This window comes from Panthera uncia (genome assembly GCF_023721935.1).
Source record: "Panthera uncia isolate 11264 chromosome A1 unlocalized genomic scaffold, Puncia_PCG_1.0 HiC_scaffold_16, whole genome shotgun sequence".
In the NCBI taxonomy this organism is placed as follows: Eukaryota; Metazoa; Chordata; class Mammalia; order Carnivora; family Felidae; genus Panthera; species Panthera uncia.
In genome coordinates, this window is record NW_026057576.1 from 39,645,506 (window position 1) to 39,673,157 (window position 27,652).

At 35.2% G+C, this 27,652-nt stretch overlaps 1 long non-coding RNA gene across 2 annotated transcripts; it reads left to right on the forward strand.

Annotated features, from left to right (window-relative positions):
- Positions 1-2,613: 2,613 nt before the first annotated feature.
- Positions 2,614-25,298, forward strand: LOC125933850 (uncharacterized). 2 transcript variants are annotated; one of them, XR_007461123.1, is made up of 4 exons: positions 2,614-2,664; positions 17,735-17,819; positions 20,142-20,386; positions 24,420-25,298. It is a non-coding gene; the product is annotated as an uncharacterized LOC125933850 (long non-coding RNA). The 2 variants fall into 2 exon arrangements; XR_007461122.1 differs by lacking the exon at positions 24,420-25,298 and having other exon boundaries at positions 20,142-20,927.
- Positions 25,299-27,652: the final 2,354 nt, after the last annotated feature.

A 27,652-nucleotide genomic window follows, 5' to 3' on the forward strand; every position in this document is an offset into this window, starting at 1 on the left:
AGATAACATTTTCAGGTCTATTAGAATGTCATAAGACTTGATTTTCTCTTATATGAGAAGTTAAAAAAAATAATCTTGGGGCCTGTGCTTTTCATTAGATTGCAGAAATTTTCTTTTGAAAAACCCAAGTTTTGTGACAGAGATGAGATTAATGTCATAAGCACTAAAAGCACACAGACTCCAAAGTGTTTAAATCCGGGTCTGTCCCTTATAAACTCTATGTCAGTGGAAAGTTGTTCTAACCCCAATGAACTTCAATTTCTTCACCTGTGAAATAGAGATAAAAGCATCTTTCTTATATGGTTATTGTGAGGAATGTTTTGGGCTTTTTTTTTTTTTTTAATGTGTGTAAATCATCTGTACTTATTAAACCATGACCGGTATTATTATTCAATTAAAACAAAACAGCTTTCTTCTATCCTTACTATTGCTAAGAGCACCAATGTAATTCTATTATTCTCTTATGACATAATGAGAAAGAATGCAGTATTTCTGATTTCAAATATCTACAGAGGCAAGCAATATAAATCGGGTGAATCTGAAGTGCAAAATGATATAAACAGAGATGAAGAATGTGTAAACTGGAAAGTGTATGCCCATTGAGAATCTTTTCCAATTGAAAAAGTTTTAAATGCTACTTTGACCAAACAAATGAAATCTGTAGGATTAATCTGGCCCATTGTTCCCATTGTAAGTGGCTTAACGTGTTGCATAAGGGAGTTAGAGTGTAAAACAAATAACTTTGTCCTCTATAGCATTTTATTTTCTTTTTTGGCCCAGGGAAAATGCTTCCATGTGTTAGAACTTATATTGTATATTCTTCAAAGATGTGTGGCCCTAGAGGTTGTAAAATAATTTCAGAAATCACACATATAGTGATTCTAAATCCACATAATAACTTTTAGAATAACTGTTGTTGGTAGGTGACTTATACCATTTTTTTTTCTGCAGTGGGAATTAAAAACAAAACAAACATATGAGAAATCCATATACTAGTAACTTCAAAGAATTATTTGTAAGGTTCTCTGAGGTCAACCCTAATTCAAGACCAAGGAAAAAGGGTAGAAAGCAGCAGAAAGACATGCTTGTCCTGTGATGAGGACACATCATGCTCCATATACTACTCAAATATCAAAAGTAGGTTATCTATTAAAATACAATTTTTGATGTTGCCTTTATTATAGGAAAATGAGTTTGTTCCTAGAATTTTCTTAAACTGATCCATTTCTAATTTAATCAACTCCCAGGTAACTTTCCCTTCTACTGGATAAACCTGGAAGTTTTTTAATCTTCAATCAGTCTTTTGTTTTATACAGTGGGTAAGTTGAGAGCTGTGGGGGGAGATCTCCCAACTCAAAAACTCGCCCCTCAGTGTGGCCCAGGAGCTCTTCCATAGTTTCTTTGCCATTATATCCAAAACCCTTTTCAAAACCTCTCTGCTCTCATCAAATCTCCAAACCCATTGCTCTACTCTGACTTAAGATTTTCACCTTCTACTTCACAATGAAAAAAGAAGTACTAAGAATAGTCAATTCCACTCACCCTTAATTAGGAGAATTCATGGAGCTCCTTCTTCCCACCTGACGTACCCTCCAACTCACCTCACGACATAAACAACCCAACAAAAACAACTAACGATAAAGAAGGGCTCTGGTTTCTAAATAAACTGGTCATATTTGCAAATTGTGTAAGATGCCTCTTATTAGACATTACCCTTGTCCTATCTGTCCCTTGCAATTGACAAGTAATTCATTTTGCTTCTCTAATATCTTCTGTGCTTCTCTCAATCATGGTGCCTCATAAATGCTTGACTGAAATGATTACTATTCAAGTATAAACACCAGAAATGCTTAGATACATTTTGAAGGATGAAAATTTACAAGAATCTTTAGTCACAATTCTCTGAAAATGACTTGAAAAAGAATATTCTGAAGTTTAAATCTAAACTGGGTAGCTTAGAATTAAAACATCGCATGTCCCCTTAGACATAAAGGAGATGCAATAGCTACTCAATTGTAGAAAAGACTGTACTAAAGATGAAAAAAAAATTGAATTAGGTTGTCTGTCTTTGTCCAGTTGAGTTACTTTTTTTTTTTTTTTTTTTTTTTTTTTTTTTTTTTTTACTTTACTTAGTCTTTCTCAAGTACATGGGGAGAATTACTCTTTCTTCAATTACGAGTAACAGAAGCTCCACTTCCACAAATTCCTTCTGAATTCTGCCATTTTTGCTCTGGGTAACGATCAGAAAAACAAACAAACAAACAAACAAACAAAACACTAGGCAGTTTTCACAACAGGAACATTATTATTCGAGTCTTACTTAAAGGGCGGCAAGGGGGTGAGAGAGGAACCAGAGGAAAGAAATAAGATAAGGAAAAATGGAAAAGGACATCAAAAGGAAGTAGAGGAAATAAGGGAACATAGAAATTGCTAGAATAATGGAAGTAGAGTCAGCCTGGAAGTTGGGGAAAGGAGAGATTTACACCTAAATTTATTTACAGACAGATCTTGTGTCCTTGAGGAGGGGCAGCAGATGCCGTCTCCCTTTTTCATTCTAGAAGCCTCCACTCTGTTCCATTTAGTGTGGTCACTGACACATTATATTTACTTACCAAGTAATCCAGCAGCATACGTAGAGGTCTTCCCTCACTGAATTGCCTTAAGGTATGAACTAAAATGTAAACCTGTGAAGTATCCATAAAGCTGACATAAAACTTTTTGTTCCCAAAGATAGAAAGCAAAAAGAGCATGGCCTTAGGGTAATATACTATGCCTAAAGGCTAACCGCGTCTCCTGCCACACGTTATATTGGAGTGTTATTACATTTTGTCTATTAAGGGCATAGTGCCCTTGGGATTTTACAGGGTTTTGAACATAAATCCTTCTGCAGCTCGAATTTAGTTGATGCAGAAGTATATACCGTGGCTCCAATGCTCATGAGTGGGACAAAATACCAAATCATATCTTGAGATGCCTAATGTGAGTGTCAAATTACCAGCCTCCACCAAGCAAAAGGGAATGCTAATTAAAAGGGTAGGACATGTTCCAGTTGTTCTAATCAAAGAGAGCTTAATCCTTCCATAAGCTGGCTGGCTTTGTTGGAGGAAATTCTGAACAACCTTGTTACTTTTGATAACTGTAAGCCACTGACTCATGGCCCCTTGACAGCTAGCTGAGCATGTAATAACATTTCTCTGTATTTGGGGACTGGCTTAGCTGGCTTTATAATAGATTATTGTGGATGTTAAAGTGAAATGTTAGTCTTTCTTTAAAGCTCTGTATTCCCCAGTAATTAAGGTTATAAAAAGGGCACTGAGCACAATATAGTTTCAAGGTCGCCAAACACAGATATAACAGCCTTCAGTTTGTGTAAATAAGGTATTAACCATAGGTTTATTCTGCAATTGTGTCATGAAAAATAGGTTTTTCAAGAGCAGTTTGATGGGAAAGTATTTTGAGGTGAATTTAAAAATGCTTTTTTTCTCTTTTAGTTCCAAAGAAATTAATGAATAGAAGGGAAAGCAAGTGACATTACAGAAAGACAAGAAACAGAAAAAGAAAAAAAAATATATATATATATATATAATTTTAAAAGTTGAAAGCTATCAGTTAAAAAGAAAAAAACAGATACCTGAGCAGAGTTTCATCCCAAAGCATTTGAGGTTATGGGTATAACAAGAACCTTGAAGAAATCACCACCTTTGGCATGAAATGTCTACAGAGACCACACAAACAAGGATTTCACTTTCACTTTCAAGGCAGTGACAGTTATTGGCTATTTGTGTTTCCAATTCATTGTAAATGGAAAAAGTTAAAGAAAAAGTTCACCCAAGAGAGCCATTTAACCACTTATTTCAAAGGAAGAGATTGATATAGTTTCACTTAACTTTACAGTTTTGATACTTACTCACCATTTGAATCAGATCCTTATGTTCATCATTAAAATAAAGAGAAACGTTACATCGCGTGTTTCATAGGAAATACTTCTTTGTGGTGTTCAATTGCCATATAATTTGAGATGAAAAAAAAAAAGAAAGATTTTCTATTTAAGTACTGTAAAGGTAAAACAACTTCGTATAGAGCAAAAAAGTCACACTAATGGTGTAGATTACTATTGCAGAAGGGTCCTCGAGTTGGGAAAGCATAATTTATAGTGTCAGTAAGGCAATCATATTTTCATTCTACCAGATAAGATCAGGGCAGGTACTCCCCAAGGAGCGAGCCTCTTTGCTTCAATTTTAAACTGATGAAAGGGAGGATGTGCAATGCTTTATAGTGCAGACAAAAATGTCACATCAGTAATTGCTATGCAGGTGCGTAAGTACATGCCAAATAAAACCATAAATTATATTTCTCATGCATTAGGCGTTAATTGTGTCAGTAGTTAAAAGAACAATTACCACATAATATGTACCTTTTTAAAAGATAGAAATACTCAGGAAAATCATTCGGATAACCTTTTGTGAAGAATTAAGACTTCCTTTGAAGGTATTTTACATTTTTGTGCCTATCTTCTAAGCAGAAATCTTTATTTTAGTCAAATTCCTGCCATCAAATGCCATATATAATATATCGAAGGCTTCCAAAATGTATCAAATAAAACTATAATTAGGGATATAATGAATTCATTTGAAGTTACATGGTAGAATAAAATGAAGCTTGCATAATTTTCAGGAAATTAAAGCCATCGTAGACATCACCAGCCCCTTTCTCTCTCCCCACACAAATTTACTCAGTTCCTCCTTTAGAAGAGACAAGAATTTTAATAGCTGTGTACCTCATGCCTGTAAACCTGGTAACCTTGTTTGGGTTGCTCCTCCCATCTGCTCTTTCCTAGGCATAATTTCTGTCCCACATTCACCCAGTCTTTGCCAACCAGAGCCTTTTTCTGGTACTGTTCAAACACAACTTAGGGAGAAGAAGTGTCTTGTTCCTCTCTGGCCATAAGGCAATGAGGATACAAGCACTGGGCTGATAATGCTGAGGTTCAAGTATTGCTGAGAAATGAATGCACAGAGGAAAGCAAAGACAAGAGCAAACAATGGGAAACTGATGGTATTAAAGTTTCCAACATCCTTAAGGGCATATCTACCACTGACTTTTCTGGAGTTCAGTTTGGTGCACTAATTACCAACTCCTTTTGGTTTATGATACTTTGGGTTTTTTATACCCATAAACAAAGGAAATGTGGGAAACACATCTGTGTTCCCGTTGGACTTTGTTGTTGTTGTTAAGCTATTTTATATTAATTGCCTAAGATGCCTAGAACTTGCATTTGAATATGACTCAACCATTTCCCAGATAGATCTCAGTCAAGTGTCTAAACCTCTCTGTGATTCAGTCCCCTTATATTAAATTAGGTAATAAGTATACCTGACTCATGGGAATGTTATGAAGAGAAATGAGTTAATATATGTAAAGAACTTAGACCAGTAGCTGGCACAAGATAATTACAACAATAATAAAATAATATTAGGTTTTATCAAGGCCACTTAAATTGATTATGACTTTTAATCATAACAAAAATCCATATCAGTTGCTTTCAGTCTTCTCATTTCACAGATAAGAACAGTGATTACAGTCATAGTCCTGGCACTGAATTCCAGGTTTCTCTGAATCTGATTATTGTGTTCTTTCCCTTTTATGAGGCTACCTCTCATAATGTTAATATGAAACTCATTTCATTATATTATTGTTTATTATATAAAAGTCCATTTCTTCTGCTAGACGATAAATCTTGTGAGGATGGTAACTATATTAAATTCATTTTGCTAAACGAAGTACTTAGCAATGTACTTGTTCTTCCTCCCTTTCCTTCAATACTTTTCCTTCCTTCTCTTCTGTCCTCCCTTTCCCAGGTCAAATACCTATGCCAAAGGGCCATACAATCTACTGGAAATGATTTGGACTCAGTCTCCCGGCTCCCAAAGTTTCCTTACCTCCACAGAATATTGTCACCCAAACAAAAAACATATTTGCTTATTTTCCTGTGACCTGTGACTGCCCCCTACTTAACTCTCACAGGTGCTATTTCATGAGGTGATCTCTTCTCACTGGTCTGGATTTTGTATGGAGTCTCTGCTATAACTCAGCTTTGCATCTATAGGTCATTTCTCTCCAATCTTCATTGCCCTTGATATGTTCCACAAAGATCACCTTGCCTTTGATTCTAAATTCCCAGCATAGAACTACTATGAATCTCTACCGTGGACCTGTTATACTTGATTACTAATGACTGATCACTTTCACTGTCAAGCTGTATTCCTTCCTGCTAGCCCCAAGATAACACTTCCTGCTCCAGAGAGCAAATCCTCTCCCTAACACACAGCACTACACATACCTCAGAAGGCCATGTTTTTGTCACAAAGCCATGAATTCATAACACATGTAAAGCTAGAAGTGTTGAGGTCAAAGACGGCTCGGTAATATAAAGCCAACATGTTTCTCAAAGGCTGAGGAAAAGCCTAGAAAGTTGCCAGTGACAATTTATAAGTGTCAGATCACTTACAATTGTACTCAGTAAAGGTGGCTTATATTGTAGGACATTCTCCTTTACTTTTAGCAATATACTTTTAGAAATATCTTTTCACCAAACCAACTTTCCTAATGTTTGCAACATCTTTCCAGTTAGCATGTATGATGTGTTGAAACATCTATTATCTAGTACTCTGAAATTTCTCTAAATTTCTCTAAACTCTAAATGTCTTTTAGTCAAGTCGTATATTCATTTGCAAAAATATATTTACTTATAACAAAAAAAGCTAAAATATCTGCTAGACAGGGGCACCTGGGTGGCTCAGTCGGCTGAACATTTGCCTTTGGCTCGGATCATGATCTCATTATTCATGGGTTTGAGCCCTGCGTCAGGCTGTGGGCTGACAGATTGGAGCCTGGAGCCTGCTTTGAATTCTGTGTCTCCCTCTCTCTCTCTGCTCCTCCCCTGCTCACACTCTGTCTCTCTCTCAAAAATAATTAAACATTAAGAAAATTTTTAAAAATAATAAAATATCTGCTAGATAATAACAGACCAAACTAAATAGCCTCAGAGCGTCCAGAAAATTACCTAATTCATTTTAACTTATGAATTTGGAAATATCTTTAAGAGTTTAACTAATACATTTTTTTTCACTGTAACATTGTGACTATCATCATCACAGTGGAATACTCCAAAAGTGGTAGGTTAGAAACAAGTAAATAGAAACGATGTACCCTTTCTCAATACATTTTAAGTGATAAGGAATAAACACAAATAATATCTAAGTTAGCTTGCTGTAGGACTTCATGATAAACAAGTAACAGAGGACTACTTAGAGACTGCTGGTAGGCGTGTAAATTGGCATAACCAATTTGAAACACTATTTAGCATTACTACTAAAGATAGACATTCCTATATCCTATGAACCACCAATTCCACTTCTGGCTACACAACAAAAAAGAAATTAACACATATGCCAAAGATTGGTAAAAGAATGTAAGTAGCAGCACTATAATACCTCCAAACTGGAAACAACCACAATGGATTATCAGAGTAAAAATTTTTAAAAAATAATAAACTGGAACATAATATACTAGAAAATACTATAAAGTAATGATAACAAAAAAATAAATGCAACATTCAAAAATATAAATATGCTTCACTTATGTAATATTGAGGGAAAAAATGTAGGTTTAAGAAAGAGTATGTACAGTATAGATCTATTTATATAAAGTTCAGACAAAACCAATCTATTTTGTTAAAAGACAGGATAATGATTATCCTTTGGTGGCATGTAGATATTGAAGTTGATTACAAAAAATTCTTCTAGAGGATTGATAATAGTTACACGAGTATATTTGCTTTCTGAAAATTCACTGAACTGTGCAATGATGATATCTTCACCTTTCAGGTTTTATGCTATCCTTCAATGAATAGTTTACCTGAACTAGAAAAACAGTCACAAAGTGAAATATTAAAAATGGCAACTTCTAAGGGCACCTGGGTGGCTCAGTTGGTTAAGTGGCCGGCTCTTGATTTTGGTTCAGGTCATGATCCATGGTCATGGGATCAAGCCCTGTGTCAGTATCCAAGCTGAGGGTAGAGCCTGCTTGGGATTCTCTCTCACCCTCTCTCTATGCCCCTCCCCTGCTCGCATGGGTGCACTCTCTCTCAAAATAGATAAATAAACTTTTTGAAAAAAATTAAAAATGGCAACTTCTACATGAGTTTACAGAACGGTTCACTTAATCACAGAGAAGTCGAGCAAGGGCTTGTGGAAAATATGAAGACTAAATGGAGTCTTGAAAAAAGTATAGGAGTAATTCCCTGTAATTCATCTTGATAGTAGTATCTGTTAGAATGCAGTTTAACTAAAAATAACACAGCAAAAAGAAAAAAAAAAAGAAAGAAAAGAAAAAAAGAGCAAATGAATCAGTGTAGCTTAAGCAAGATAAAAATGTATTTCTCTCTCATTAAAGAAGAAATTGAGAGATTGAGTCCAAGTGAGGTATGGCATATCCAACATGTTTGCCAGACACCAGCTCGCATCTTGGTTGTATCATGGTGTACAATGTTGGTGTATGGCTGGATTTCCAAATTCCTCATGATCCAATATGACTGCTGGAAATACAGCTCTCAGAGTCTTGATGCTGAGTGGGCAAAGGAAGCAAAACAAAAGGAAAAAAAATGGACTCTTCAGTTGAATAATTTCCCTTTAAACCTTTGTCTAATGGGAGCTACATTCCCATTTATATCTCATTAGACACATGGCCACAATTATCCCAGGAAGAAGTTGGAAAATGCAGTCTTTCATTCTGAGAGGTAAAGTACTGAGTTAAAAATGAGTCTGTTATTAATTGAAACAGGATAAAAGAGTTTGCGATAGGTAGATAAAGTTCTCTGCCACAGTTGAAAACAGTAAATTGGTATCACTAAGGACCCACATTGTAAAACACCAGTTTTGAGGCATAGAACTGATTTTGAAATAAACAAATGGCCATCTCTGTGACCTTAGAGGAGAGTAAAGTGTGGTACCTGTCTGTGGAAGTGTAGAAGTAGCAGGATTTGCAGGTCTTATTTCTTTCTCTTTTTCTTTTCATTTTTCCTTTATATAGCCTCATCCAAAGAAAAAGATAAATAGCTAGAACAAAAAATATTTTCTTACATGATTTCATATTTAAACATTTGAAAGAAGCTTTTGTAAATGTTTTGAAATATCTCTGCGTCCAAAGTTAGCCCTATGTAAGGAGGGACCACTATTAATGATAAGATTCTTTGTTTTTTGAAATTCTGGCCACATCTTTTCATCAGAGATACTGATCAGGGCAATTTTGTCTTGTAGGCTTTCCCTGAGGTCAAATGCACTTAGAGATAACTGTAAATGGTATTCGTTGCAGACTGAGCTGCTCTAGCAAAAATACCATAGACTGGGGGGCTTATTAACAACAGAAATTTATATCTCACAGTTCTGGAGGCTGTGAGTTCACGATTAGGGTGCTAGCATGGTCAAGCTCTGGCGAGAAACCTCTTCCAGGTTAGAGATTGCTGGCTTCTTGTAGGATCTCCACAAGGCAGAGTAGAGAGAAGAAGGAAGCTCTCTCGTGTGTGACTCTAATAAAGATACTGGTCCCACTCGTGAGGGCTCCACTGGCATGACCTGATCAGATCCGAATAACATTCCAAAGGCCCCACCCCTCCTAACACCGAGGGTAGGGTTTCAACATAAGTATTTTGGAGGGGATGCAACCCATCAGTCCATAGCAAGCACTGAGAAAACGTTTACACTAACCAAGCTACAGAAATATTTCAAGGTACTCTGCCTAGTTTCTTCAAGTACAAGATTCTAGTTCACAGGAATTACCTGAGATGGGTAAAAGCCCCTACTAGACTGCACATCCCTCAAAGTCAAGAACTGTTCATACTTGTGTATGTCTAGAATCTAGTAGAGTGCCCAGCGCTTAATAGGCTTTTAAAATTCGATTATGGAATAAGTGAATTGGATTCTGGTAACAAAAGTCAGCTGTACTCACACAAAAAATGTATTCTCTCCCTGTATAAAGTGAAACTAACTGTGTATGAAGTGAAATGTGTCTGCTCAGCACATCTTGAATCCAGGTAGAGGTAAGTGACCATTTCTCGCCAATGGAATGTGAGCAGAAGATGATGAGTAAATCCCTGGGCCAGGGCTTTTGAAAAGCAGGTGCACTGTGCTCTCTTCTTCTTCAAGTTTGAGGTAGAGATTTTGAGATATAGAGATGGTGCAGCCATAAAATGGAGCAGAGCTAGGTCATTGTATCACCACATGGAGTAGAGCTACTCCAAAATAAGAAAAGCCACATTGGATTCATTGCTGAGCAAGAAATATTCTGTAGGATGAAGCCATTGAGATTTGGGGATTTATTTGTTAAATCAACAAACATAACCATAACAAAGGCAAAAATCACTCCCTAAAAGATAGACTATATAAGTTTGTGTTCTAAAATAATGTGACCTCTGAACAAGGGAAAGAATATAGGCTGAAGCCTTTCATGTACCAGCATCTGCACTTGTAGCTTGTATCGGCCATGCTGCTTTTTTTTCTTTAGCGAAGATATACATATATGAAAATGTTCTTGCTTAGTCACTGCCATCAGTACCTGTAAAAAAGAACTATTAAAACTCTATTAAATACAAATTCTTATATTCCCTACTTTGAGGTCCCAAATCACGTGAATACTTCTGCTAATTCAGGATTTCTCAACCTCAGTATTATTGACATTTGGGGTCAGATAATTCTTGGTATAGGGGATTGTCTTGCATATTGTAGGATGTTTAACAGCATTCCCGACCTCTACTCAGTAGATGTCCATAACACCCTGCCATTTGTGACAACCAGAAATGTCTTCAGATAGGAGGTATTGCCAAATGACCTCTTGTGGGCAAACTCCCTCCTGATTGAGAATCACTTGTGATCTGAACCATCATATGCCATTCCAAACCATAAGTATGTATTGTCAGAAAAAGACACCTGTTGGATTGTTATGCAGCATGTCTCATTTATTCAAATTGAGTAACCTCATGCTAACATATCTTTGTTGCTTTCTAATTAAAAAACTACAAAATACAAAAATCCATAATAGTGAATCTGTTTAATCTAATTTGGGATTTGATGAGAACACATCTTTACATTATATCAATGTATGGCACATAGTATACATTAAAAAAAAAAGACCTGTTGATAATATTTTAACCCCCTCCTGAGCTAAACATTGTACCAAAATACATATTTGATATGGAGAAATACAGTTCATTCATTTATTCAAGAAATACTAAGTTACTAAAGACAAGTTTTATGCTAGGAGCTGGAGTCACGTAGAAAATTTGATAATTATGATAGTCACTTGAATCATTTTCCAGAAAGACTGCATTGCTCCATCAAAGCCTTACAAGGCAGACTGTGCATGTTATGTCCACATATTTAAATCTATAAAAATAAAGGTTTGCAGTTGCTTTTCCCTAAAAGTCTATATAAATATTATGCAGCAAGAAAAACATCAATTTTTGCATTTTATAGTCTTGATATTTAATTAAGAATGTAAACATGAGTATTAAATCAAATTTCTGAAATATACGTTTGCATAATGGTAGAGCCATCATAGTGTATGTAATAGAGATTGAAATGTAAAACTTTTTAAAAGTTTATTTACTTATTTTGAGAAAGAGTGAGAGAAGAGAGAGAGAGAGGGAGAGAAACCCAAGCAGGCCCTGAGCTGTCAACATGGAGCCTGATGTGGGGCTAGAACCCACGCACTGTGAGATCATGACCTGAGTCAAAACCAAGAGTAGGGCGCTGAACCGACTGAGCCACCCAGGTGCTCCTAAAATGTAAAAGTTTTTATAGGATTTCATATCTTATATTTATCACTCACATCATGGTATTTTGAGAATAATTTTATCAATCAGTTTGATTCTCTTTTTATTCTTTAAGCTAAAATGATTACTAATAGAATGCATGCTCCAATAGTTCAAAATAGGAAAAATGAAAGAAGACTTAGATCAATATAGATATGTTTGAAGTCTTTGATATGTCCCTTTCTTAAGATTTTGAGAGTTTCTGATCGTTTGTTTTACTTGTTTTTAAAATGAACTGAAAATAAATTTCAGGTCAAGGCTTAATGATCACAACTCATAGCCTTTTTGGAGTAGAACTTGCATTTCTTTTGTACCAACACATTTTCTAACACTTGTCACTTCCTACAATGTGTTTAAAGCTAACCTAAGGAGTTTCCTATTTGTGAAGGTAGTGTTAAGAGGTTCCGGCTGACCTGAGTTGTTAATATCTAGGCAATCTCTAGAGAGGTGAAACCGTTGGGGAGTTTGCTCCAAATGCCCCTGTCCACTCCCAGAGTCCTTCATAGGACACAAGTACTTAGATAATCAGCCATAGGGGAGGAGAAGCAGTCAAACCCACGTAATGAAATCCTGCCTAGGTGGCAGCTTAGGAGTCAGGTCTGGGAGTGACAGCAGTGTCCAGAAATTAGTAGGTCCTCAATTAAAAGTTGCTAACTGAAGACTGAATGCTTGAATACTAGAATGGGACCTTTCTAAAGTGGATTCTGTGGACTCTATTAGTACCTGGCCCAGCTAGACACATTTTGAAATAGACACATTTGGTAGCTTCAGAGCCTGCTTTGCTCATGAGTGATATCTCGAGAATGTAGGACTGCGTTTAGAAATCATACTGCTAGTGGCAAATATAAAAGTACAAGTTAGAAACTAGTTCTTAATTGTTACTAGAAATAGAGCTTTCCTTTTAGAGCAACATGTTCCAAAACAGCTTTTGAAACATTTACCTAAAACATGAGCAAATAAATAGATTTTACAACCTTTGGGGCATTTTCAGTCTGTTTATATTTTTAGCCATTCCTCTCCCATTTAGAATAAGAACACCGGTTCCCACCATTCCATAACTGCAATATTTACTCTGGGACTTAAGAGTCGCACACAGTCCTTTAGCTGCTGGCAGTTTTGTTGATAGATAACCTCTGGTGTTTCATGACTTGGAAGCCTCAATATTCCTGCACTTGAGAGCTTGGTAAGACTGCCTCCTTCCACTACACACGAAATTGTTAATTAGCTGATTATCCTAACACCTTAGCTAACACTCTTATCTGAGAATACCTTCTGCTTACACTGGCATGATACAAGGGACAGTACCTTGCTCCTGGCTTCTCTCTGCCAAGCCTTGATCCTTCAATCCTTCTCCTTCCAGACAAAGCAAAAATGATGGAGAACAGGGGTAGAAAAGATGAAAGATCTCCTTACTCTATAGTTGGTGTAATCCTGAACCAACTTTATGGTTTTGCCCTACTGATCATGATCATATCATAACATGAACAGTATGGGAAAGAGCTTCTGCAAAAGCCTTCAAAAAAGCTGATTTTTCCCTCTCCTTTTGGGGAGAGGGCGAAGTGGCCAGCAAGTACATCACTTCAATAGCGCAGGTAATTTCAATCAGTGTTACTTTGATCGTCTTCCTCTTCCAATGTGATTCTCTTCCACGAATCTTTTCAAACCTGTCCCTAACACAAACATACATATCTATGTATACATACACAAGTATGTACACATACTGACAAATCCTGAACGGTGAACAGTGAAGTTTTCTCTTCAAGTACCTTCTAACTCACAACTTCTCTTTCTTAGAAATGCCTCAGGTAATAAAGTGACATAAAAGAGGCAATTACATGGCATTTACCACATAAATACTAATCTGGGGGAAATAAAGAACTATTAAGAGTCTATATTTGGAATCTTTGAGCCTACATTTTATCAAAGTAAGATGCAAGGACTTTAAAAGAATGAGATATGTTTTTATTGGACAATTGAACATTCATTTTAAAGAGGAAAAAATGTATTATCCTTAACATATCCATAAGAGCTAAAGTTTAGGTCAACTTTATCCAGCTCGTCAAGGTCAGTTATTTGATAAACAGTGACTGTTTCATCCTTAAAAATCCTGCTTTTGATAAATAATCTCCAGGTAATAATTGTTACTTCCACTACCTTATAAAGACTTTTTTTTTCTGAGTGTGGGGTCAAACTAACCTTTCACTAAATCAAAGCAGTGAACCAGATGCTTAGAATAAGGATGATAATTAAACCATGGCCTTGTAAGAACAAAGGATCATTTGAAGAAGGCATTTATATGCCGGAGTCATTTCTTTTGTTCTTGTTTTGTTTTGCATCTCATGGTAATTTAATTCATAAGAGGTTTGAAAAACATATTGATAATATTTATTATGTGACAGCATATCAACATTTCAGAAAATCTTCCTGTACCTTGGGATCAATTTACCTTTGTTTCCAGTTTTGTGGCAGTTAAATGTACTTAAATTTTCAATCTTATCAAAAGATGGACAACAAACTATGTAGGCTTCATCGATTTACAATGATTATTAATAAGTGTTTCCCTGTAAAGATATTAAAGATAATTATTGATGTGAGTTTGGATAAATATGATTAGGTCAAAATATAAAATTCCACACATTCACGTTAATAAAGCCAAGATTTAATCATCATTTAATATTTATGTATAATTTTTGTGTATAAAAAAAGGAAAACACATTTTTGTGATATGTTCTCCTTTTTACAAAAGTACTATAGTCCTGCTTATATTCTTTTATTCCTATTGGACAAAGAAAGAAAATAAAGCATAGCATATCAAAATAGTCTGAAAAGCACAGTTCCTCATATACTTAAAAGAAAGAACCTCATCTCTAAAATATAACCTTAAGCATTAGAAATTTTCTGAACCAGATTGTCATTGAACACAGTGAATCCTAACAGATGAAAATAATCTTTATTTAATTATTCAACAAATATTTACCATGCACTTCCCATATGCTAGGCACTGTGTTATTTAATGTAAATGTAGCAGTAGATCTTCTGCTGAAAGTGAAAACATCAATGAAAATTCCAAAAAAAAAAGTCCTTAGAACATTTACAGAATGCACACAAAGAGTAGCCCACAAAGGAAATTAGGAAATAATCAAAAAGAAAAAAAGACAAATAATTCATTGTATAAAAAGTATCCAGCAACTTCAGATATTGCCAGTAGGTCAAATGAAAAGAACATTAATTTTTATCTATTGGAAATAAGACAGAGTGGGGAGTTTACTGAAAGAAATTTTCCTGCTATGGCGTGGCAATGATGGAGTTGTCGTGGTTTGAGTGAGGGACATAAGGAAATGGAGAAAGCCAGTGTTGCAAACTTTTGAGATGCCTTGAAGAGAAGAAAACTATAGTAAGACTAGAAAGCCAAAAGATTGAGGGGGTTTAATGGGAAACCTTGGTAACTTGATGTTTATAAGCTAATGGAAAGGAGTCAGCAGGGAGGGCAAGAATGAACATATAAAGAATAGAGAAAGAAAGAGCATAAAACTGAGAAGTAGTGTTGCGTCCTTTGGCAAAGGAGAGTTAAAGAACAGTCTAGATGCAGATCAGTATATTAGTCTGGTGGCAGAAGTAGAGACTGATCTATTAAATGGGAAGACATTAATTCAATAATTATGTCTTCTACACTGTTGTAGATATTACTGAATGTAGGAGAAAAGGAAAGAGGGGGATGTGAGGAGAGTTTTGGGAGATTTATGGGGACTTATGCAAAAATATTTAAATAGCTATTTTAAAGAATGGGAGCAAGGAGTGAAGAAGGAATTGTGAAAGTTACAAGTTGTGATTAAGGTTCAAGGTGAGGTTGGGTGCCATAAATCTGTAGTGTGACAAATCTACCTCATTTTGCAAGCATCTCCAGTAGTGCTCACTGACTAGGTGTGTGTGTAGAGAAGGTGGGCACTTTTTCCCCCCAGGCATTGTGATCAAAACATCATAGAGAAAAAGAACTGTAAAAAAAAAAATAATCAGAGAATGTTTGACGTGATGGGTAAGGAATCTTAGATGAGGAAGAAAAAGATCATGAGAAGTGAAAGAAAGGAAAAATAGAGGGTCTAAGCAACAGGAGGACTTCATAACAGGTGAAGAAAATGTAACCTGATACTAACTGAGATGAATAAGCTGATTTGTGATTTGGGAAAGGAACCATTCAACTCAAGTGTTAATTGGTTGGGAATTTCCAGGTGATGATAAGATGGAGTGTAGGAGAATATTGAGTGAAGATAAAAGTCACTAAAGGCTAAAAAAGAATCACAAAATGGAAAAGGTAGGGCACTGAGTCCTGAAGTCAACCAAAAAGAATTCATATTGTTTCTCAGTGTGTGAAGCACTCCAAATAAAGTGGATAACCAAGGGAGGTATTATAACCCATCTGACAAAATTGACAGTCAAGAAAACACCCAAGAAAATAAACACCCAAGTGTTTGAATAACACTTCAAAGTGGATATAAAAGAAAAAGGAAATATTTCATAATGGAAAGTGTGTGGGATTTGGAATCTGATAGACTGGCATTCTAACCCAGCTCTACCATTTACTAGTTCTGCGCCATTGTCTAGCTAAGCATAGGCTTTATCAGTAGTAAAAAGGGGATTCACTTCATATATATCTGTTGGTCTATTTCTCCATGCCAGAGAATGGGTTAAATGGTAAAATAATTGTATCTTGTGCTTCAGATTGTTGTCAGAATGAAATAAGGGAATGAATGTAAATTCAGATGTGTTAATAAATAAATATTGCTATTGTCTCATTATTGTTCTAATTTCTAAGATCTTTTAAAATTCATGTTTCAACAAAAATAATAACAACAGTAGTTAAGTACATGTTTTATTGCTGCCATATGAAGACACTTAGAGGTCGTTAGGATAATCTCAATATTTGTATCTTTGAATAAAGTATGCATTTCTAATTCTGTTGAGCTTATTTAACAATTGGATTGTTACCTACTCTTTGGAGGGTAACATGCCCCAGGATTTTACTTAATTAAGTGATTTATTTGTAAGAAATTAATTTGGAATTATGACACTATATGGTTATAGCATGTCAGTCTCTTTGCTACTGAAGCATAATCTACCCTATGATTTTTAAAAAGTGAGTAATTAAATATTATTATATATTTTGTTAATTTCATCTCAATATAAACAAATATTGAGTTATATGCTCATATAACTATGAAAGTTTAAGAGATATATGTAATTCTTTGCAAAGATTGCGATTCAAAATACTGTGTGGGTCTGATGTATCTATAAAAATGCTTTGTAATTACTTTGAAATTTAAAATAATTTATTGTTTAAGTGGGAAACATGCAGATTCTTAATATTTACTGAAATTACACAATTCAAGTGGGTTCATCATCTGTTTTCAAAACAATTATCATTGTGATGGTAGTGACTATAACATTGTTAAATCCTACTACATCCCAATGGTACCTTGTAATGAAAAACTGGCTAACATTTTTAGATTTTTTTCTGGCTGGATAGGTTGCCTACTGGGAAAAAAAAACGTAAAAATACTAAAATACTTCTGAGAATAATCTGTTCCTTACTAAAGCAATTTTTAATTATTGCTACATTCAAGCAATCTACCCATGCTTTCTAGTCTAATTGGAGTTATAAGGATCCCCTTTCAGTGTTGGGAAAAGTCCTTTTAATCGTAATTGGTCCTATGACCTCTGGTCTAGACCACCACTGTGTGGGAGCTGACACTTCCTTCTCTGACTAAGCACCAGCAGGTCTTTTGATTGCTTGGTGCAGATGGCTGGGAATCACAGCCGGTAATAGAGGTAGGCTGCAGAATTTATAATCACTTCTTTTCTTCTTTTAACCAGCACACCTTTCCACATTTGTTCAAAACCTATTTCCTGCAACGTGGAGACTATGAAGCTAGTATGAGAATAGATTATCACACTTTGGGTATGTTCTCCTTAATTATTCTCAAATTTCTTTTCTAAATCACCTACTTTAGGGTTTACTAAGAGTGACGAAATTCAGAGTGTGGATTAGCATTTTAATTTTACTAAAGAGCACTGGCAGTTTAACACTGGGATTCATAATACTCCTCCTTCTCACAAAGAGCCTGTTTTTAAGCCTAACATCAATCTACAAAACATAACAAGCAGGATTATACAGAAACACACATGCAGAACATTTTCATCATAACAGATGAGTGGCTCTCAGAGCAGACAAGAACCCATAGGGTATTCACTGCCATGACTCACTTGTCTTTTCAAAATCCCGTCTCTACTCTACATGTACAATTTTAGATCTCACTGCTTCCCAGCATGAGCTGAGATAGAGCTGCTTGCTCTTTTTAAGTATACTCTGTTCACTTTCTACTCTAAGCTCTTTTTTGTACCATTGCCCCAAATTTATGGGACTACATTTCCCTTCCCACTCTCTTTTCGTATCTTAACTATTTTCTTTTAATTTCAGTTTTATTGAGGTATAATGGACAAAAAATTTAAGATATTTAAAGTGCATATCATGGTGAGTTGAGATTGTGAAAGGAGTCTCCCCAACAAGTTAATTAACACATCTGTCACCTCACAAATTTTCTGTTCCTTCTTTCTTTTTTTCGTTTCAGTGAGAATATTTAAGTTCTACTCTCAGCAACTTCAATTACACAATGCAACTATAGTCACCATGTTTTACATTATATCCTCAAACCTTACCCATTTTTTAAAGCTTTATTTATTTATTTATTTTGAGAGAGAATGAGAAAGAGAGAGAGAGGTAGAGAGAGACAGAATCCCGATCAGGCTCTGTTTTCACAGTGGGGCTTGAACTCACGAACCATGAGATCATGACCTGAGCAGAAATGAAGAGTCTGACGCTTAACTGACCCAGGTGCCCCAGACCTCATCTTTTTTTTTTTCCATCAATGTTTGTTTACTTTTGAGAGAGAGACAGAGCATGAATAGGGGAGGATCAGAGAAAGGGAGACACAGAATCCGAAGCAGGCTCCAGGCTCTGAGCTGTCAGCACAGAGCCTGACACGGGGCTTGAACCCATGAACTGTGAAATCATGAACTGAGCTGAAGTTTGATGCTTAACCGACTGAGCCACCCAGGCACCCTGACCTTACTCATCCTATAGCTGAAAGTTGGTATCCTTTTACCAACCTCTCCCTACATTCTATCCTCCTGCCCCTAGCAACTACTTATCTACTCTCTGCCTCTATGAGTTTGGCTTTTTTTTTTTTTTTAAGATTATACATATAAATTATGCCAAGCAGTATTTGTCTTTCTTTGTCTGGCTTATTTCACTTAGTATAATGCTCTCACGATCCATCCATGTTGTTGCAAATGACAGGATTTCTCTCTTTCTCATGGCAATATTCCATTGCATATGGATACCACATATTCTTTTATCCACTCATCCATTGAGGAACACTTGGGTTGTTTGCATATCTTGACTATTTTTAGAGAACTTTTTGAGGTACCACTTCCACCAATGCTTTGATGATCTTTCCTACCGGGATTTCTCATTGCTTCTTAAGTATTTGTTTCAGCAAATAGACATTTTTTTTTTTTTTCAGTAGTAGTAGGAACTATTACCATCCAGGGCAAGGGGAATCCTTGGCTAATTCAGAAGTAGGCATATAATGTATTCTTAGTTTTAAAAAGGGGGTGGATATTTCTACCCTTGTATTCCTTTTTCCAACACAACCAGCAGGAATGAGATAGATGCATCCTTTCAAGCTTTTACCTCTCTTTACCTCCATTGTAATGCCGTCACAGAGAGCTGCAGTTGTAAGTAAATCTCAGCATGCCAACTGTTAGGTCCCAATTTTATAAGAAGAAATTCTGCACTTAAGGATGATACCATTCTGTGAGCCGGCTCATTTCCATTTTCTGTAGCAAAGAATGTGAAATATTCTGCCTTCCCTGGACAAATGTAGGCCATACATAACCACTTAATTTCCTGGTCATAGAGGCAGAAGCTTTTGTCTTCTGCCATGTAAGTAGTCCTGGACTATGCTTGGTCCCATTGACCTGACTTGTCAGTTCAGTTCCTCACCTGTATTCCCTCTTGCTGAGGCAAACTGAAGTCTTCCTCTGAGGGAGAAGGGGAAAATATGAAAGAGAGGAATAAACAGCTCATCTAAGTCTCCAAGCCTAAACTCACACTCAACATTAAAAGCCAGAGAAACTCAAAGTTCAGTGAATGTCATCAGGTCTTCATATAGTTCTTAACAAATGAATAATTTCCTTTCCTATTGTTCTTTTTGCACAGATACCGCTTCAGAGAACTCTGAAAAGGAAGAGGAAGAAGTCATGGGGTGCAAGCAACAGTCATGTTCAAATGGGAATAACACTTAACTTCTTAAAATTCCACGTTTAAATACTACAATGAAAAGGGTTTAAAATACTTTCTACAAGTTATTTTGAATTAAAAAATAATTCAAGCCACAGGGACAACCATTACAGTAAAGATGAAATACTGCTTCAATACCTATTCGGACATGGAAACTAGCTCAAGTGAGAATTTAACAATGATTTTTTGCTTTTATTGGCCCCTATTTACCTTGACTTCTTTTCTCTTCTGTTCTCCCTATTTTGTTTCAAAATATTAGATGCCAATGGTGAAAAAAAAAATAATTTTGTAATGAAAAGTTTTCTCATTTCAAATAACATCCTACACCCAGTCTAGTATCCTGTGTAAGCACTATTTACATGTTCGTTTTGTTTTATTATGTTGTGTTGTGTTGTGTTGTGTTTTTTAGGGTGGATAAGGTTATAGCTCTAAAAACATTATTATAGCAATGATTGTGGATTTAACTATCAGTGCTTTATAAGGAAAAAAACACCTAACTTCTGGTTCATCCAAATAATAGTCTTAATTGATTTTACATTTTTGACAAGCACATTATTATACTGTGGTATGATTTTTACGTGTTTTATTGATTATTTTTGTAACAATACATAGTATTCTTAAAATTCAGTTTCTTTTTCCATGAAGTTTATATTACTCTTTTTATTTCAGATTACCTGTCACTTTTTTCAGTCAATAAATATTTCTTGAGTATCTACCATATTCCAGAATCTGTTTCAATCAAAGAGGGTTCAGCAGAGAGCAAAATAGGTAAACAAAAAACCAAAAATAGTCTTGTCCTCAAGGGCTTACATTCTAATATAATAGCTCCAAATTTCAATGGCATGAACACCATGTGCCTGACAAATATTTCTAGCATCAAGGTCAAATACAATCCCTTTTCCTGTTCCCCATCAATTGCTCAAAAATTCGCTATACTCCAATTTATTAAATACTAATTTTTCTTCAGTTATTTGTTTCTGTAGAAGTGTCTATTTTTTATTGGTGATGAAAGAATAATGTGCCTTCAACAAGTATTAAATTTAGGCACCTCACAGTCATCCTTTGTACAAAATGAAAGGCCTTCCCCCCTTCAGCTGTTTTCAGAACACCTTTCTAAGGTGTTCTCATTATTGTATAGGATTCTATAGGTGAACTCATTATTGTATAGGATTGTTGCTCAGATATCATATTTTTAGAGTCAGTATTTCTTGAATTCTCATATATTTAGAGTCAGTTTTTCCTGATACCCCTATATGTATCCTTTGGAAAACTAGATAGGTCTTTTGTCAGCTTTTTTTTAAAAAAATATAAACTATATATATACATACATATACTTATATATACTTGATATATGTGTTATAGATACTGAGAGATATATGTCACATTACTGGATTAAAAGATTAATGCAATGTTATTTAGCAATTATGTTATATATATACATATATGTGTATATATATGTATGTGTGTATATATATATATATATATATATATATATAATTTGCCCAAGACATACCAATTCATTAGACTTACGTGCATTTAATTGGAATTTATAGGTGGGTTGACATTGATTTCACTATTCACACTTTAACATAAGTAATTTCATATACTTTATATTAAGCATGTTTCGTTGTGGTGGTGGTTGTTAACATCCTATATATGATTTTCAATCAGCATGAGCTAGTTGTTCATGAAAATCTTGATTTGGCTGTAGTGGTAGTGTTATTGTAGCAGGAAACAAATAAAAGAAGAAAGAAATGATACCTATCTTTGTGACAGGAGTAGTTTTGCAAACTGCCCTGAGCTACTCAAGAAGTTCAGCTCCTAATCTTCCACAGAAACTGGAAGATAGGGATGCTATCTTCCTTGATGTTTACATTTCAAAGAGGTGGCTCTCAGGTCCCTGAGAAAAACATTTCTGGGTCATAAAGCTGACAAAAGACCAATATAGTTTTTAACAGGACATGTAGATATTTCATGGAGAGAAGAAAGTACTTACACATTTTCTACAGTCATGCCCTAAGAAAAAGGAGAGGAAAGTCTCTTTCCTTATTTTTCAACAGAGAGAAGTGAGCCTGTTTATTATTTTATTTTATTTTTATTTTTTATTTTATTTTATTTTATTTTAAACGTATATTTATTTTTGAGAGACAGAGAGAAACAGAGCATGAGCAGGGGAGGGGCAGAGAGAGAGGAGACGTAGAATCTGAAGCAGGCTCCAGGCTCTGAGCTGTCAGCACATGAGCCCTACACGGGACTCAAACCCACGAATCTTGAGATCATGACCTGAGCCAAAGTCAGAGGCCTAACTGACTGAGCCACCCAGGCGCCCTGAGCCTCTTTAAATTTTTACTTGTCCTTACATTTATATGAAATGTCTGTTTGTATATCATCTTAAAGAGACCTCTCAAAGTTGTATAAACTTGAGGCAATTTGCAAACCGGATATACCCTCAAGATTGTCTCATTGCTTCATTTTTCTTAAATGGGTACAGGAACAGTCCAAGTGATCATAGAGAATATCTTTTAATAAGTGACAAGAGAAGAAACACAGTTACCTTCTTTTTTTTTTTTATCTCTTTATTAAAATAAAGCCTCCAGCAAAAGACTATGTCGATTTTATAAAGCAGTGACTAAAATGTTAGCTATAAGTGTTTTCTTCAGGAAAAAAGAAGAACCTATAAGGTTTATTCCAGGAAGTGTGAAAGTCAGATGAAAGAAAATACATGGTTTAAATAGTAAGGGAAGTAAAACACTGATTAGAAATGAGAAACCCTGTAAATAAAAATGGGAGGTTTAATGATTTTTGCCTTAGTTACTAAACCCCTTATAATGCATGTCATTAGAAAATGATTTAAATATCTGGTGAAGACACACAAGGGGGCAAATTCCAAAGGTGGTTTTGGACCCTTATTAAAAATGCAAGGAAATCGTAACTCTGCATTACAATAGTAATTAACTATGGTTAAAGGCACCCTGTAGAGATGCAATTACCTTTAAAATAATTCTGCAATTTAAGATGTATATTTAATGCATTTATTTTTCAGTTAATTGATAATTTGCCAGTTTAATTAATGTGAAGTCTCCCACTACAAGATATAGGGAACATTTTTCATTCATTTGAGAATATTGTATTGCTATTTCTTGCAAATAATACTTATAATGACCATCTTCTTTGGTGACGCTAAATATAATATCTTTAGAAAGTAGGTGAGAATAAAACAGATACTACAAGGCATCTTCATTTATTGAGTCATTTAAACTTACAATAGTTCATAAGGACGATAATAATTCTCTTTGAAACAAAATAATTATCTCCACATTTTTAAAATAAATTGACTGTAGTTACTTTATAATGGGTGGAATGTCCGGAAATAGAAATTTATAACAAATTCTAAACATACTTATATTTCTAAGTGGCTTACCCCAGGCTCTATTAACAGATTAGAAACATTTCATGATTGTTTAATGGAGGGTGGATTTCTATTAATCAAATCCTGCTTTACACCAATTCCTATCATTAAAAAAGAGGCTCATTTTGTCAAAAGTAAAAATTGCTGCTGGAAAATTTAAATGATAAAATTAAGGGTAGAAAATTTAAATATGTATTAGAGAGAAAATGATAATTATACATTTAAAAATCTTCATAGCAAAGCCATTTACAAAATAAATCTCAGGGTAAGCACATGCTTCAATATTTGAATTATTTACAGTAGGATTACTTGTTTTCATTGATTTGAAAATTGTAGAGCATGTAATCCCTAACACTTCATCGACTTGGTTAAGTTTTTCACGAGCCTTAAATTATTTTATTACTTCTACCTTTGTACCTTGAGTGACAATATTGCTCTTCTTCTCTCCTCCTCTGTCACATGAACTCACTGACCTCTTTTGAAACATTTTCACCTAATAATATCCATAGAGTCTGAGACAGTAATATTGGCGAGAAAGCCCAAAATAGAGTACAAACCATTTCAATTATTTGACAATGGAGGGGGTAGGCTGAAGGCTCATGTTTACGTGGATCGCATAAGAAAGTAGCATGGTCTGTAGCTATAACAATATTAAAGAAACCATCAAAGACTGCTAAAATAGCTATAATCTCTCAGTTTAAAGGGATAATTACTTAACACAAACATCTGATTCAATTGTCTAATTACTTAAATACAGTTTTTTGTTTTTGTTTTTGTTTTTCATCTAGCATTTAAGTTCCATAGACGGATGGAAACTGAGAGATTCTGGGTTTTAACCTTACTCTCTACTCCTTGCAAAGATTCTGTGAGTTTCAAGACATTCTTTTAAAAATTATTTTTGTAGATATCATCAAGACAGGCACAACAGAAGAAGGAGGTTTAGGGAATAAAAACGTGATTATTTAGTGGAAGTCTATTTAGTAAATGGCGACACCAATTCAATGTCAATTCTCAAATTGAGAGAAAAATTGAGGGATGTTCCAGACAAAATCTGAACAGATTACCTGTGAAATTAAACAAATTGTTGTAACATTTATATGGAAGTTCAAACAGTCAATTAGAATCAATACCTATTACGGAAGAAGAAAGAAGTGAAGAGACTTCCGACAACAAACTAAATATTACAACATATTACAAAACTATTTAGTCAAGCCTGTGACATTGGCACAGAAATAGAGTAATAAAGCAATAAAATAAAATACAGAGAATATAAAAATGGGTTTACAGATATATGGACACTAGACTTATGACTTGTCTTTACAGTGCAAAGGGAAATTAATAAATAAATAAAGGAGAATAACTTCATGACATTTGTGTCGTGAAAAATGTTTTAAACTGACAGAAAAAGCAGAAACTCTAAAGAAAATAACTGACAAGTTTAAATACATTAAAACTAAGAACTTCTCACAAACAAGAGCTATTAAGAGATGGTAAACAGCTATAGGGAGACTGAGTTGATGTTTCCAACTACCGACAAGTGGATTGTATCCAAACTATACACAGAACCCCCCAAAATCAATAAATGGAAGACACACAAGCCAATAGGTGAAAAACAACTTAAATGCAGATTTTAAGAAATGAAAATTCAAAAGACCTATAAACATAGAAATAGGACACCCCTTATTAGTTATCAAGAAAAATAAAAATAAAATCACAATGGCATTCAATTGCATGCACACAAGTGTGGCTAGTCCTGAAAAGTGTAACTGTTAACAAGTTTGTTGAGCAAAATAAATTCTCCTATACTATTGTAGAGGAGGGCTTTTTTGTGTGTGTTTATTTTTGACAGAGAGAGAGACAGAGACAGAGACAGAGCTAGAGCATGAGCAGGGGAGGGGCAGAGAGAGGGAGACACAGAACTGGAAGTGGGCTCTAGGCTCCACGCTGTCAGCACGAGGCCCTGCGTGGGACTCAAACTCACAAACTGTGAGATCATGACCTGAGCCGAAGTCGGGAGCTTAACCCACTGAACCATCCAGGCACCCCTGTAGAGGAGTGTTAATTGGTAATGTTCACTTTGGAAAAGAATTTGGCATTATCTGGTGACAAAAGCTCTTTGACCAAATTTTAGTCAGGATCCTTTGAGCCCAGTTCAGGACTAGTCCTAGAACTTGACGTGCAAGTATCCTCTAAATAATTTTCATGAGAATCTCCTCATGCTCATCCCCTATGCTTGATGTCTCTTGTTAGAAATTTTTCATCCACTGACCCCATCACCCTGTTTCCTGGTTATAAATTCCCACATGTGCTTGTTATATTTAGAATTAAGCTCAAGCTCTATTCCCCACTGCAATAGAGTTGACTCCTACTATAGTAGTCTTGGATAAAGCCTTACTGTTTTAACAAGTATCGTGGTAATTATTCTTTAACATTGGTCAGGTAAATGATCTGCATACCCTGTGACCTTGACCATTCCTTTTTAGCTGTATACCTTGTAGAAATGAGTTCTTGAATGTGCCAAGATACTAACATCCAGAAACACTCATAGAAGCAGTGTTTGTGATTACTCCAAATAGAAAGCTACTCAAATATTCATTAAACATAGAATAAAGAAATGCAATATTTTCAAATAACACAATAAAAACAAGCATCAACTACAAGCAATAACATAGATGAATCTTGAAAAGCAATATTGTGTGGGAAATCAAATAGCCAATTTCTGGGTTAGGAGATTATAGGGAACGCATTGCAAAGTAGAACACTGCTTTCTGGCCTTGCCGAAAACAGCAGCCATGTATATCCAAGGGTTAGGTCCTGTCTGTGTTCATAAGTTCCTTAGACCATGTTATCCGATGAAATATCTTAGCCTGTTCTCTACCCTGTTTTCTACATCTGCTCTTCTGTAGTCTTGGGAATGCCTTAACTTGTTTTCCTGCATGTTTTCAATACATTCTTACTGGCATGTAGCCCACTGACATATTCCACATTGTTTCTCTAAATGTATGCTTAATAAATATGGGAGCTTGAGAGCAGCTAAGGGAGGCTTCCCTTAGTCTCCCTCTCACCTCTCTTGACTTGTATAGAGTCTGGAGTAATTCTCTCTGCCGCCCTCAACTTTGCAGGGCAAAGCCGAGAGCCAAACCCACAATACTGAGCAAGAGAAGGTAAATTGAAAGGAATGTTTTCTGCAAAAATAAATTCAAATAAAGTTAAAAAAAAATAAGTAAGACTAAACCACAGTAGGGTTACCTACTATGATGGTCCTTTGAAATGTCAACCTGCTTAGGCAACAGTCCCCAGTTACTCATTCAAACAGTATTTTATAGATGTAGTTAAATCCATAAGCAGTTGATTTTCAATAAGAGATTATCCTAGATAACGTTTGTGCCCTGACTCAATCAGTTTCACAGTCTTAAGGACAGAATGGAGGTTTCTCTGATAAAGAAGAAATTATACTTGTGGCTCACAGTTTCAGCTCACCCATCCTGCCCTTCTTAAATGGTCAGCCCTATATATTTTAGACTTACCTACTCAGCTCCCACAATTGCATAAGCCAATTTCTTGCAATTAATCTCTTAATGCATATCCTATGACTGGTTCTGTGTCTGTTTGAACCTTGACTACTACATACATATATAATGCAGGCATAATTAGGTAAAAAAAAAACAACAACAAAAAACTATAGAGAAGAGGACAGAATTGATAAAATTAAAGGCCAGTATGAATTTCTTATGATTAAGAAGAGATTCACATAAAGATCTCTGAGTGTTGGTAATACTCATTTTTGACTTGAGTGGTGGTAAGAAGTTATCGTTACAGTCATTTATTAACCTATTCATATAGTTTCATCTATTTTTCTAAGTTTCCAGTTTTAATAATTTCAAAACTCCAACTTTTGTGTATCTAATTTATGCTGATACTATATGGGAATCCATATTTCTCATTTAATTTACTATTGGGCAATGATCTGTGGGATAATATATTACTTTTTTTTATTTCTTCCCAGATTTTTAAGTGTTTT